This window comes from Trachemys scripta, chromosome 1, assembly GCF_013100865.1.
Source record: "Trachemys scripta elegans isolate TJP31775 chromosome 1, CAS_Tse_1.0, whole genome shotgun sequence".
In the NCBI taxonomy this organism is placed as follows: Eukaryota; Metazoa; Chordata; order Testudines; family Emydidae; genus Trachemys; species Trachemys scripta.
In genome coordinates this window covers 79691342-79705901 of record NC_048298.1, presented here as the reverse complement: position 1 = coordinate 79705901, position 14560 = coordinate 79691342, and positions in this window count along the sequence as shown.

Below are 14560 nucleotides of genomic sequence, written 5' to 3'. Positions count from 1 at the left end.
CATGAGAGGTGCCAACCCTGTCCACCACTAGCCAGGAATGCCAGGCCCAGCCCTGCCCCTTCCTCTTGCATGCCACCAGCGTGGTGTGCCAGGCCCAGCCCCCTCCCTCCTATAGGGGTACTAGGCCCAGCAGCTCTGTCCCACCACCAGCTAGAGGTGCCAGGCCCAGCCCCTCTGTCCTGCCACCAGCTAAGCATGCCAGCCCCTCTGCCTGCCACCAGCCAGGGGTGTCAGGCCCAGCCCCATGCCTCTCTCCCTCCTGCCACCAGCCATGGGTGCCAGCCCCAGCCCCCACCCTTCCTGTCACCAGCCAGGAGTACCAGGTCCAGCACTGCCTCTGCCACCAGCTAGGGGTGCCAGGCCCCAGCATCCCCCCAACCCTAGTGGTATCAGGCCCAGCAGTGCCCAGCCACATGGCCTTTAGCTGAAGTGCAAGGTCATCTCCATAATGTTACCTCAAAGGCTGTTCTCTTCCATCTTTATTTAGGTAATGCTTCCATTAATCTTCAGTGGGAGCCTTGTCTGAAATAAGGGTTGCAGGACTGGGCACAGGTTATTTTCACAGGTCACTGATAAATACCCAGCATTAATTCTAGGCAATTTACAGGCAATGTCCAATGACTTGTTTAATTTTTGGCTCCTTAAATGCTGCATGGTTAGATTCTTGTTTACTGGCTTTTGTTTCTCCCCTAATGGTCCCTATATTTGGAGTAGCATTTAACAGATACTTTATTAGATGGAAACAGGAATTTACACAGAGGAGATCAGACAAGTGGTCCATCTAGGCAAGTTGCTAAATTGAGATGTTTCAGTAAAAACATAAAATCCCTACAATGCATAATGACATATTAACATGCCCATGGGGAATTTTCTTCCTAAGCATTTAGTAATAATTCAGTGATAGTTAGTTAGACAATAAAATATATTGATACAATAATTTGACAAAGCACACATATCAATTGATCAGTTCAGTCCATAGCTTAGAAATGCTCCTAGATTCTTGCCGATTCTAACCTCTCACGCACAACAGCATCCACGAGTAAAGCTTTTAGTATTTCCAGTTGGCTAGAAGACTGTCCCATCTGGCAGACAATGACCTGCTTTGGTTATACAAGCATATGTCACCACCTATCTGAAATACAGCCAGGCAATACACCTTGATGGTTGACTATGGTTGACAACTCTGCTCCTCAGGCTCAATGGAGCTCTGTACAATAAAGGTAAAGGTCGTCTGTTCAGAAGACAGAGCTTTCTTGGGACAAGACTGTGGAGCAAGCTCTCCCAGAAATTAAAGGCCATCACAAACCTCATCACCTTCCAGTCCAAAGTTTACTTCTTCATTCTGTCTTCTCTAATTTAAATACAGAGTAGCGTGTTAATAAAAAAAAAAAAAAACTAAAAAAAGTAAGCGCTACCAAAACAAAACATTACCCTGCACACACAGTTCTTCCCCTAGGGTGAGCATGAGAAAGAACAAACCATGTGACAGATGTTAGTCATGTTGCTTAATGCACTACTGGAAGGTACATAGATACTATGACAGGTTCCAGAGTAGCAGCCGTGTTAGTCTGTATCCGCAAAAAGAACAGGAGGACTTGTGGCACCTTAGAGACTAACAAATTTATTAGAGCATAAGCTTTCGTGGACTACAGCCCACTTCTTCGGATGCATATAGAGTGGAATAAATATTGAGGAGATATATATACACACATACAGAGAGCATAAACAGGTGGGAGTTGTCTTACCAACTCTGAGAGGCCAATTAAGTAAGAGAAAAAAAACTTTTGAAGTGATAATCAAGATAGCCCAGTACAGACAGTTTGATAAGAAGTGTGAGAATACTTACAAGGGGAGATAGATTCAATGTTTGTAATGGCTCAGCCATTCCCAGTCCTTATTCAATCCTGAATTGATTGTGTCTAGTTTGCATATCAATTCCAGCTCAGCAGTCTCTCGTTGGAGTCTGTTTTTGAAGTTTTTCTGTTGTAAGATAGCCACCCGCAGGTCTGACATTGAATGGCCAGACAGGTTAAAGTGTTCTCCCACTGGTTTTTGAGTATTATGATTCCTGATGTCAGATTTGTGTCCATTAATTCTTTTGCGTAGAGACTATCCGGTTTGGCCAATGTACATGGCAGAGGGGCATTGCTGGCACATGATGGCATATATCACATTGGTAGATGTGCAGGTGAACGAGCCCCTGATGGTATGGTTGATGTGATTAGGTCCTATGATGATGTCACTTGAATAGATATGTAGACAGAGTTGGCATCGGGCTTTGTTACAAGGATAAGTTCCTGGGTCAGTGGTTTTGTTCAGTGATGTGTGGTTGCTGGTGAGTATTTGCTTTAGGTTGGGGGGTTGTCTGTAAGTGAGGACAGGTCTGTCTCCCAAGATCTGTGAGAGTAAAGGATCATCTTTCAGGATAGGTTGTAGATCTCTGATGATGCGCTGGAGAGGTTTTAGTTGGGGACTGAAGGTGACAGCTAGTGGTGTTCTGTTATTTTCTTTGTTGGGCCTGTCTTGTAGGAGGTGACTTCTGGGTACTCGTCTGGCTCTGTCAATCTGTTTTTTCACTTCAGCAGGTGGGTATTGTAGTTTTAAGAATGCTTGATAGAGATCTTGTAGGTGCTTGTCTCTATCTGAGGGATTGGAGCAAATGCAGTTATATCTTAGAGCTTGGCTGTAGACAATGGATCGTGTGGTGTGTCCTGGATGGAAGCTGGAGGCATGTAGGTAAGTGTAGCGGTCAGTAGGTTGATGACGACAACGCCTCCTTTGTCAGCCTTTTTGATTATGATGTCAAGGTTGTTTCTGAGGCTGTAGATGGTGTTTGTTCAGCATGGCTGAGGTTATGGGGCAAGTGATGTTGTTTTTCCACAATTTCAACCTTTGCACGTTGACGGAAGCAATCTATGTAGAAATCCAGTCTGTTGTTTCGACCATCCGGAGGAGTCCACACAGAATCCTTTTTTTTGTAGTGCTGGTAGGGGGGATTCTGTGGGTTAGTATGCTGTTCAGAGGTATGTTGGAAATATTCTTTGAGTCGGAGACGTCGAAAGTAGGATTCTAGGTCACCGCAGAACTGTATCATGTTCGTGGGTCTGGAGGGACAAAAGGAGAGGCCCCGAGATAGGACAGACTCTTCTGCTGGGCTAAGAGTATAGCTAGAAAGATTAACAATATTGCTGGGTGGGTTAAGGGTACTACTGTTGTGGCTGCTTGTGGCATGTAGCAGTTTAGATAGTTTAGTGTCCTTTTTCCTTTGTAGAGAGGCAAAGTTTGTCTTGTAAATGGCTTGTCTAGTTTTTGTAAAGTCTATCCATGAGATGGTCACATAAATACCACCCTATACCGGAAACCTACTGTATAAGGGCAGTATAAGAACCTATGTAGAAATAACAAATGCTATTTATACCAGTGTATTTGCTTGTACAAAGATCATTTTTATCTTGAAGTAGTGCTATGTGAATTTGCTGGAGACGATATACACACGCACACTCTTCTAAGTGTTCATTTTGATAGAAGTCTGGAAAATGCCGCAGGTGGTTGTGAAACTACATTTTCCCTAACACTAGAAACCTGTAGCCCAGTGGCACTCAATCATGAACTGAACATAACATAAGAACGGCCATACTGGGTCAGACCAAAGGTCCATCTAGCCCAGTATCCTGTCTTCCAACAATGGCCAATGCCAGGGGCTTCAGAGGGAATGAACAGAACAGGTAATCAGCAAGTGATGCACCCATTCCCAGCTTCTGACAAACAGAGTCTAGGGACACCATCCCTGCCCATCCTGGCTAATAGTCATTGATGGACCTATCCTCCATGAATTTATCAAGTGCTTTTTGGAAACCTGTTATAGTCTTGGCCTTCACAACATCCTCTGGCAAAGAGTTCCACCGATTGACTGTGCGTTGTGTGAAGAAATACTTCCTTTTGTTTGTTTTAAACCTGCTGCCTATTAATTTCATTTGGTGACCTCTAGTTCTTGTGTTATGAGGAGTAAATAACACTTACTTTCTCCCCAACAGTCATGATTTTATAGGCCTCTATCATATCCCCCCTTAGTCGTTTCTTTTCCAAGCTGAAAAGTCCTAGTTTTACTAATCTCCCCTCATATGGAAGCTGTTCCATACCCCTAATCATTTTTGTTTTTCTATACCTTTTCCAATTCCAATATATATTTTTTGAGATGGGGTGACCACATCTGCACGCAGTATTCAAGATGTGCGCATACCATGGATTTATACAGAGGCAATATGATATTTTCTGTCCTATCTATCCGTTTCTTAGTGATTCCCAACATTCTGTTCACTTTTTTGACTGTTGTTGCACATTGAGTGGATGTTTTCAGAGAACTATCCACAATGACTCCAAGATCTCTTTCTTGAGTGGTAACAGCTAATTTAGAATCAATTAATCTGAGCATATCTCAGTGAACCATAAAAGATACAGAATTTGCTATCTCACTATTTTCAAAAAGTCCTCTTCTATCAATATACCTGCCACCCTGTCTGTGTTACTTGTTTTCCGTCGCCATTTTTTCACAGTGTAAACACCATATGGTCCTCTGCAAGGGGTATGATGCCTTATTGAACTCAGAAGAAAAGCCACCTGCAAGAGTATGAAGAGTTGGTAGCTAGGGATGTGTCTCACTTCTATACTCCTATCTTTTTAGTACACTACTGGGGTGGAATACATTCAATTACTCCTGAGGGAATTATGCACCAAAAAAATAAAAATACCGCATACAATATTTTAAAATTCTGCAGATTTTGTTAATAAATAAACGTGGAGGCTCCAGTATGGAGTGGAGAGCACAGGCCACTGGCTGCACAGAGGTGGGAGATGACCCTGAAGCTGCAGCTGGGTGTGTCTCTACCTGTATGTGTGCTGGTGGGGGCTTAAGAATTTGTCACAGCAGTCCAGTGTAAAGGGAGTCCAGGCTGGTAGGCCAGGCGGGCTCAGTGGTACCCCAGTTGCAGGTGGCACCCTGGGGGGAACCCGTCACAGGGGGTCTGGATGTATGGGGTTTTGGTGGACGGAGAGCAGCTCCCTGTACAGGGAGGGACCCTTCCCCCCCATCTGAGAAGTAATGGGGGCAGGAAGCAGGGGGGTGGGTGCTTCCTGCAGCTGGAGGAGGTTTCTGGGGGTGGGTCTGACCTGGCCCTGGCCCTAGTCACTCCTTGTAGGGGGAAGAGCAAGTCCTGTTCTGCCCGCCCTACCTCAGCCCCCACAGTGATTTACCTCTCTGCCAGCTGCTCTGGGTGCCCAAAACAATGCACCCGTACAGCTGGGGAGGGGTGCGTGACCGCTCTTATGGCCTCCCTTTGCTTCCCCATCAGAAAGTCATTTTTCGGTGGGGAAGCAAAGAAATCTGGGGGGAGGACATGAATTCCGCACACATGCAGTGGTGCAGAATTCCCCCAGAAGTAACATTCTGTGCAATGGTTTACCATGGACTACATGTAATCAGCTATCCCTTATATAAACCTAATCTACTTGCCAATAGCCTGTGATTCCGAAGGCCCCTTTCTACTGGATTTTAAGATTCCCTAATTTTACATCCTCTGACCTAATTAGTTCTAAATGAAGTAGCCACTGGGTTACTGAGCAATTCCCTTCCTGAAATGTGTCCATTTTAGAGCTAGGACTGAAGCTGAAAATCCTGTAACCTGACCCCATTTCTAAATTCTAAAAGGTCACAATTGGCGGTATCTGCAAAAAAATCTTTTCCAAGACAACCAAATTCCCCCAGTATATATATTTCAAGACTATTTCTAGAAAACAGCAAACAGTTCTTTAAGCTACGATATACTAACTCCATTTCACCTCAGACACATAATGTTCCTAAAATCTATTCTTAGAAACATGTTTTGCCAGGTGACAGCTTTCTGGGAGACAGACAGGAATTACTTCAGGACTCTTAAGAAGCATGACTGCACACCTCCCAAGTACGTCTGGAAATGCAGTTAATAAGAAACAGTTTCTTACTGTAACTGTGGTTCTTTGGGATGTGATGCAGCTGTGTATTCCACTTATGTGTGTGTGCACCCAGCCTGCTGGAACCGGAGATTTTGCTTAGCAGTATCCGTAGAGTTCTGCCACTTGCACCTTGTGGCTGTGGCCCCTCCCCTGGCTATATGAGGTGATGCTGCCCTGAGCCCCCTCAGTTCCTTTGCATCAAACACCCATGAGAGGAGACTCTGATGCAGAAGGGACAGAGGGTGGGTCACGGAATACACATCTGCATCATATCGCCAAGAACCAGTTACAGTAGGTAACCGTTTCTTCTTTTTTGTGTAGATGCACTGTGTATTCCACTTAGGTGACTCCCAAGTAGTATCCCGAGGAGGTGGAGCTTGGAATCTACCTAAATAAGGATATTAGGAAATACTATTTCACTGGGAGGGTGGTGAAGCTCTGGAATGAGTTACCTAGGGAGGAGGTGGAATCTCCATCCTTAGAGGTTTTTAAGGCCCAGCTTGCCAGGAGGGTCGGGGTGGCGCTTCCTCAAAATCCCTGGCTCCGGCATGCTGGGCACGCACACACCTAAGTGGAATTCAAGTCTGCATCTACTCAAAGAACTACCAACTACTTCATTTGCCTCAGCAGGTCATGGATAGTGAAGAGGAAATTCTCGTTCTCTGTTAACCAAATCTGAGATAGACTGTGCTGCCCACTAACTGTTCAATGATGAGGGCCAATGTAAAGGAATATAGTGGTAATAATATAGGACTGCAAGTCTCAGCCCCTAGGGGCCTACACCTTTGGAAAATCATATGGTGGTCAGTTTTATTCTAGACTGGCTTTTCTGCCAAATCAAAAACACATCTATACTTTCCTAAAAATTCAGATGAGAATGTCAGTAGGAAACATTCTGAGGAATTAGCTTACCAGCAGAGGAATACTCAAGCAGGAAGTGTTGCATGGTAATTAGTGCAGGAGCCTGAATGTCAGGACTTCTAGTACTAGCTCTTCCATTGCCTTGCAATGTCACCTTGGGAAGTCTCTTCTCTGTGTTTCAATTTGCCCATCTGTGAAATGTGTCCAATAGCTACCTATCTCACAGGGGGCTTGTGAAGCTTAATTAAATTGTATGAAAGTCCTCTGAGATCCTTAATAGAAAAGGTGCTACATTATTACAAAAAATAATCCTATTTAGAAGTGCTACTTTATTCATAAATGGATGGGTTTATCCTATGTCAAAGACAATATCTTAACATTAGTGAGAGACAAGTCCATAAGCCCTTACTCCTGAAATAACAGACCTGAGTCAAATATCCAAAAGCCAGTCCCTTTCTATATATTTTCAACCCAGTGCCATTTATTTAGGAGCATTAATTCCATTCTCAAATGACTATATAGCTAGAGAGAGTTCTAAATTTTCTGTCAACGTTGTAATCTAGGCTACATATTGTATTAATAAATCATCTTCACACAAAGATGTTTTATTCTGCCTCTCCCCTCCTACGTGAATCTGATGTATTCTGTGATCTGTCAATCTGGTTAGTGCTAGAAATCAATTGCAAGTGTAAATAACAGAGGTGACAAAGATCAGCTGTGTCTAGTGCTTCTGTACAGCTGAAATAATTTGATATATTGGCTTCAAATAAGTGGTATAAGGCCTCTATCCAGGCAGCAAATTCATCAATAAAATCAAATACTTTCAGGCGTGACACAGATATGGTTACTGTGAGTGGCACCCTGTTTTGATGTTCCAGGTAAGTGAAACTTGAGACAAAGTACAACTCCCCCCCACCCCCCATTTCAAGCCCTGCCACGGCCACAAGGTAGAAGCATTCCTGTATTTTTGTGCACGCATGCTGTATAGTGTAGTGCAAGTCACATCAGATTTCTGTGCCTCAGTGTCCCCATCTGTAAAAATGGGGATAATGAGGCTTATACCTCTTTTGTAAAGCTCTTTGAGATTCACTCAGGAAAAGCAGTATATAAGAGCGAGGTCTTCTTATGTGGATGTAGAGCATGTGTGTGTATTAATCTATCCCTAGTGTATTTTTGCTGGTTCTTTTGTTAAAGTTTTTAAATGTCATTGACAGGTAAAGTTTCAGAATGCCTTCCATTCTATAAAATGTTGTTTAAGTTTTGAAATAAAGTTTGAATTGCAACCAGACTTTAATAAGATTGGAAAGAGGATTTGGGGGGGAGCTAAGAATAGCCTCAGCCCCTGTCAAGCCATACATGAGGCCAGTCAGTGCGGCTCAGATCCTCATAGATATTTAGGTACCTAATTCCCATTTAAATTAGCTAGGGCGAGGTGCCTAAATATCTTAGAGGATCTGGGCCTGAGTAACTTGACCAGAGCCAGAGTTGTCACTGAAGGGTGAACAGGAGCATTGATTTGAAGGATTGCCCTGGGAGAACTGCATAATTCAATTAATTAGTTATACTTGCGGCCTACAGTGAGACTGCAACTGTGCAGAATGGCACATTGGTGGATGACATGATGCTTAGCTTTGTTCCCAGAGTGAGTGCAGTCACAGTGATGGGGTGAAACACTAGTGCACCATTGTGAGAACTGTCATGTGTGGCTGCGTGGTGTGGTACAGATGTCCTGGGGTAGCAATGCTAACCTTCTCCTAAAGCTTTATCAGCTTTAGAGCTAGTGAAACCTTTCAGTTTCAGTTAAACTAACATATCAATCTAAATTACTGCCAAAGACAATCCTGGTGTGACATTGCACCCCATAATGCTTTATAGAAATATGCTTATGAGTGTAAATATGACATAACTGGAATATGTTTTATGCTAGATATGCCACGTAACATATCTTTGCAAAGGCTATGATCTACTGAGTGTGTTCATCCTATTTGTATGAATGTATCATTCCTGTATCTGAAGCTAGGAATATAAAATATAACTCTGAGGTCCTATTATAGTTATGCAAAGTGTGGGCCATTAATGGTGGTTTGGAATCTTGATGGCTCCCATTAACCAGGACAGTTGGTTGTAAATGGCTATGTTTACTTGTAAGTCTTCCTTTATACGTGTGTGCTGGCAAGTGGGTAATGAAGTCTTACAGTGACATGTGATCATGTCACCTGAACTGAAATCCATCTTTAACTTTTTCCATTTAGAAGGAGGGGTGGGAATCCAGAGAGGGACAAAGGATTCCCGCCTTGTGACAAAGATATATAAGGGGGTGGAACAGAACAAAGGGGCTTCAGTCATGAGAAATCCCCTAGCTATCTTCTGAACTGGAACAAGGACTGTACCAGGGGAAAGGATTGGGCCCAGACTAGAAGAGGCTAGTCTGTCAAAGAGGCTTATTGGAACATCTCTGCGGGTGAGATTTACCTGCATTTAGCTTCCTACTGTATTAGGCTTAGACTTGCGTGTTTTCTTTTATTTTGTTTGGTAATTTACTTTGTTCTGTCTGTTATTACTTGGAACCACTTAAATCCCACTTTTTGTACTTAATAAAATCACAATCACTTTTTACTTATTAACCCAGAGTATTAATACCGGGGGGAGGGGGGCAAACAGCTGTGCATATCTCTCTATCAGTGTTATAGAGGATGAACAATTTATGAGTTTACCCTGTATAAGCTTTATACAGGGTAAAACGGATTTATTTGGGGTTTGGACCCCATTGGGAGCTGGGTATCTAAGTGCTGGAGACAGGAGCACTTCTTAAGCTGTTTTCAGTTAAGCCTGCAGCTTATAGGAGACGTGGTTCAGACTTGGATCTGTGTTTGCAGCAGGCAAGCGTCTCTGGCTCAAACAAGGCAAGGTACTGAAGTTCCAAGCTGGCAGGGAAAACGGGCTCAGAGGTAGTCTAGGCACATCAAGTGGCAGTTCCCAAAGGGGTTTCTGTGACCCAACCTGTCACACCTGGATAATTACCAGATCATGAACAATTACAGCTTATGTCATGCTAGGGAGCAGCTGTCCACATGATGTTGCATAATTTCATTAATAATAATACTTTGGACTTGTGTAGCACTGCTCATTCAAGGCTCTCACAGTACAGTAAAATCTCTCTTAAATGACCTCAGGGCATAGACAAAAATCAGTTGCTTAAGGAGGTTTTTTTTTATAAATAGGTGTCAGAGATGTACCTGGTGGGCCAAATTTATGCTTGGTGTAATTTCACTGACCTCATTGGATTTACATCAACAAGAGGTTTCAGCTAGAGCTCCACTGAAGTCAACAGAATTCCACCCATGTGGAACAGCCTGCAGAATTGGGGTGTAAGACTGGACCTGGAGAATACTATACCCTGTTGAAAATGTAGGGGAAATTTGGGTAAGCAGAATGTAATTATTCAAGTAAAAGTTTAGGTAGGACTAGGCTCTTTTGGGCAGGGACTATCATTTATTACATGTTTGTGCAGCACCTAGCACAAAGGCCCAACCTGGCTATGGCCTTTAGGAGCTACAATATAAATGTTAAATAATAATAATGAAAATGTATCTATTATGGATCATTTTCATAGAAGCTAAAAGAATGTGTCTCTTGGTATAGCTAAGGGGAAAGCTCCCCTTTCCAGTAGGAAATGGAGTAATAAACAATGCTGGTATCAATTTAAAGAAAGGATAATGGCACAGCTAAGAAACCAACAATAACTGCTTCTAAAAAGAGGGATTCCTTTCTCAAGGGGACTGAAACTGGATAAGCCATTGTGGGAAAAATATTGCCATAAAAGAAGAAATGAGGAGATAGAGACCCTACAATCTGCTTTCAGAATGCTGTCTCAGTGACCATGGCTTCTAGCAAGCCTGTTACCATTTAAAAACTTGCTATTGTATGGGGAAGAAAAAGCATATTGAGCCATGCACACAATCAAATGTTTTTAATACAAGATAGGAAATTTTAAAGGACAATGAGCATTTGTGTCAAGCTGAAAGAAGGCAACTCCTATTACCTGGATAACTAGCTATGCTTTTAAAAAATGTTGTTTTGGAACACATACATTATAGCCTGTGTGGAAATCCACTTTTTAAAATCTATTTTTTTTTGCCCTTTTTCCCTTCAAACAAACTTTTTAATGACATACAAACCAGAGAAGCACCATTTGTGTCATTGCATAACTATATGGCTGCTAAAATTCCTTTGCCATGCCATTTCAAAGTTATGATATGACAGAAAGGTATCAATTCATTTGGTACCTGGATAGTAACTACTTCGAAAGCCCATGATGCAAGAACAAACCATTCCACGCATAAGTGCATTAAGACGCATCTTAGTAGAATTTAAAAAGACCACAAATGATGGGCAATTCTTACTATACTCCCTTGTGGAAGATACCCATTGATAGATGGAGCTCTGGATTTGTCCAATGATCCCAGGTTTAAGGCCACATTTTAAGTGGCGACCCCAGCACCCAGGGGTGGTCCATGTGGGAAACTCATTGCAGGTCTTGGGGCTAGGTCTTGGTAGGATTGACCGCAGAAGACAAAGTTTTTATTAAGCAGCCAAAAAATGTTGACGGCTTCTTTCCTGGACATACAGATTGTAACATTAATGAAAAATACCTTTTCCATCTTCAGACAGCCCGGAAACTGTCTTTTTCTTTTAAGTGAAGACTTTGGCTCTGTGATCTCCATTTTTGTCACATCCAGAATAAACAGACAACAACAACTTATTCTACATGTGTATGAAGGTAAATGCCACAAGAAAACTTAAATTTGCCCAGCATACAGCAGGCCACTGAGTGAGTTACAAAAACTAGCAAAACACCATGTATCCCACAGACTCTCTTGAATTCAAAATCCTAATCTACAGTACCTTTAATTTTAATAGCACCTCAGAAAAAACCACCAAGACAACTATACTCCAGTAAGGATGCTGCTGCTAAGTAGACATAGGATAAGACTCTCAGGGCAGAGGGTAGAGTCTCCTCAGCAAACTATGCAGCTCATTATTAGAAGAGCCTGACTTTGTTTATAATCTAAATGCAAGACCAATCTTTTTTCCCATGCCTTTCTTCAGTAACACCAGCCCCTGCTATTACCACTATTCAAGGCAGAGGGGAAGAGGAAGAGGAAAGATAAGATTAAAAGAAATAGTGAAAAAAATGTTCTGGAATATGAAGAGATGGAAGAATGAAACTCATAGGCTAGGTCTATACTACCCGCCTGAATCGGCGGGTAGAAATCGACCTCTCGGGGATCGATTTATCGCGTCCCGACGGGACGCGACAATCAATCCCCGAATCGGCGCTCTTACTCCACCAGCGGAGGTGGTAGTAAGCGCCGCCGACAGAAAGCCGCAGAAGTCGATTTTGCCGCCGTCCTCACAACGGGGTAAGTCGGCTGCGATACGTCGAATTCAGCTACGCTATTCACGTAGCTGAATTTGCGTATCTTAAATCGACTCCCCCCTGTAGTGTAGATGTACCCTCAGACTTGGTTTAAGATACCTAGAGTTATATGGAGTTTAGATAGCACAGTGATAACCATTCTAAAAATACCTAGGGCCCTTCATTTTAGGTTTTTATTGAATTTAATTTAAATTTTTTCAGGAATTTATCATTTTTTATTACTACAACAAAAACAGATGAAAGTCGGTACAAAAACTATAATTAATATTTTTTTCTGGGTAAATATTGGGGTTTAGTTTGGTGGACAGAAGGACGGGGGGAAATGTATTCAGTAGATGAATGCTTTGATGAACAGAATTCAATGTGGTTTGCTGCAGAACTAAAACAGAACTCAAAACAAAATGCCACCTATAAGTGCCACCTATAAGAAAACAATATATCTCTAATCCCCCAGTAAAACTTTTCATTTGAATAAACCATTTACTGTTGTAGACTTAGAACTATTAGTCTGTAACTTCGATGCTACACCATTTGCAGCGCATACACTCAACTTCATCCTTTTCTCCTGTTTTTGGTTTTTTAAAACTTTTGAATATTTCCTTCTGTTCTGAAATGTATTCTGATATGGATTTTTGTTTTATTCCCATTTTAGTTTAGATTTTTAAACCATTATCTGTTAACGGCTTGAAATATGTGCATGGTGGGTGTAAGATTCATCAGTAAGTTTGTGCCTGTTTGTTTATTGTGTATATCTTCTAGACTAATAATAGCCTTACTTCAACATGCAGCTTTGCATATACAGACTAATGTATTATCATAATACACATATCATTTAAATGTATTGTATTTTCCTAATAAAACAAGTTATTTTTTACATATTTGAAAGATACAAAAGTAGAGTGAAAATTGGAAAAAATAGATAATACTTTTTGTAAAACCTGTGATTTTTTTTTAGGTAAAAATTGGTTTAAACTGAAAATGAAGATGCTTAAAAATACCTTAAATAGATATGTTCATAGTCCATAATTAATAGATTAAGTTAGAATAATGATTCACAGTTACCATTGAATGGCACATCATTATTACAAATAAAGATATATATTTTAATAACTAATTACTTCTCAGTTACTAAGGCTATCTCTGGATTATTTGAATACTAACTTCATTTTTTCAGTAATCCCCTCCCCCTCCCCTCCTCTTCCATCTCACTGATAAACCTTTACTGCAATCCCATCCCCCTCAAGTGATCAGATATCTCCTTCTGTAATCTCATCCCTCTCAAGTGATCAGATTCTCTAATCCTTCCCCATGCTGATCAGTGATAAGTAAACAATAATATGCAGACCATATAGTTTGTCTGAACTAATTTATTTATCCCATTCCCACCATTTTCCCAAATGCTAAAATCCTTGAGAATACCACTACTGTATTTTATTCTTTGTTACAATTTGCTGCAGGTTTGTCATGCTTGAGAAGATTTAATTTTGACTGCTGGAAATGTGTGTTAAATATTATTTGTCTTAGAATTCCCTGAGTCAATTAACCAAAAGTTTCTTGAGATGGCACTTTTAGTACCATATGGATTTTTGAAATGAGTAGTAATTAAATAACCTGTATGGTTCTAAAACTGCCATGTCTATTCACAAGATGAAAGTTCTTAAATGTAATAATTCTCCAGGTTTACAGATTACCTGGCCCAAGATATGTCTCAAATTATCTTGATTATCTAATTGTCCAGCTGCTGACAATTAGACACAGTTGGAGTAGCTGGCTGTGCTCAAGCTGCTGCTAGATCAGTTTGAAAAGGAGGAGATTTCAAACTATGATGAATAAAACAGTATGTTTCTCATGCTGAAAGAATACTTTGCAAATCATAGAGTATCCCCAGAGAGAAGAACCCATGCTAAACATATAGTTATTTATAAGGGAGTGGGTTGCCAATCAACCAAATGTTTAATAAACACAATTTGGTCCTGCCTATATGCTAGGACAAATCTATGCTAACACTAGGTTAAAAACATAGTTTAGTTTAGAAAGATTTTTCTCTCTGTGTTATAGTCTCTTCCTCTAAGGACTAGGATTTCATTTGTGTACTGTGTCACAGCACTCATCTAACCTATGAAACTGTACCCATTAAGTTTGGTTGCTTAATACCTGACTAACTGGTGGGAACCAAATTGTTGTAATTAGGTTAAAAAATGTCCTAGACTCTTTTTATTTTTTTTTATAAACAATTTGTGTCTCTATACATATAGACAATACCAAACTATG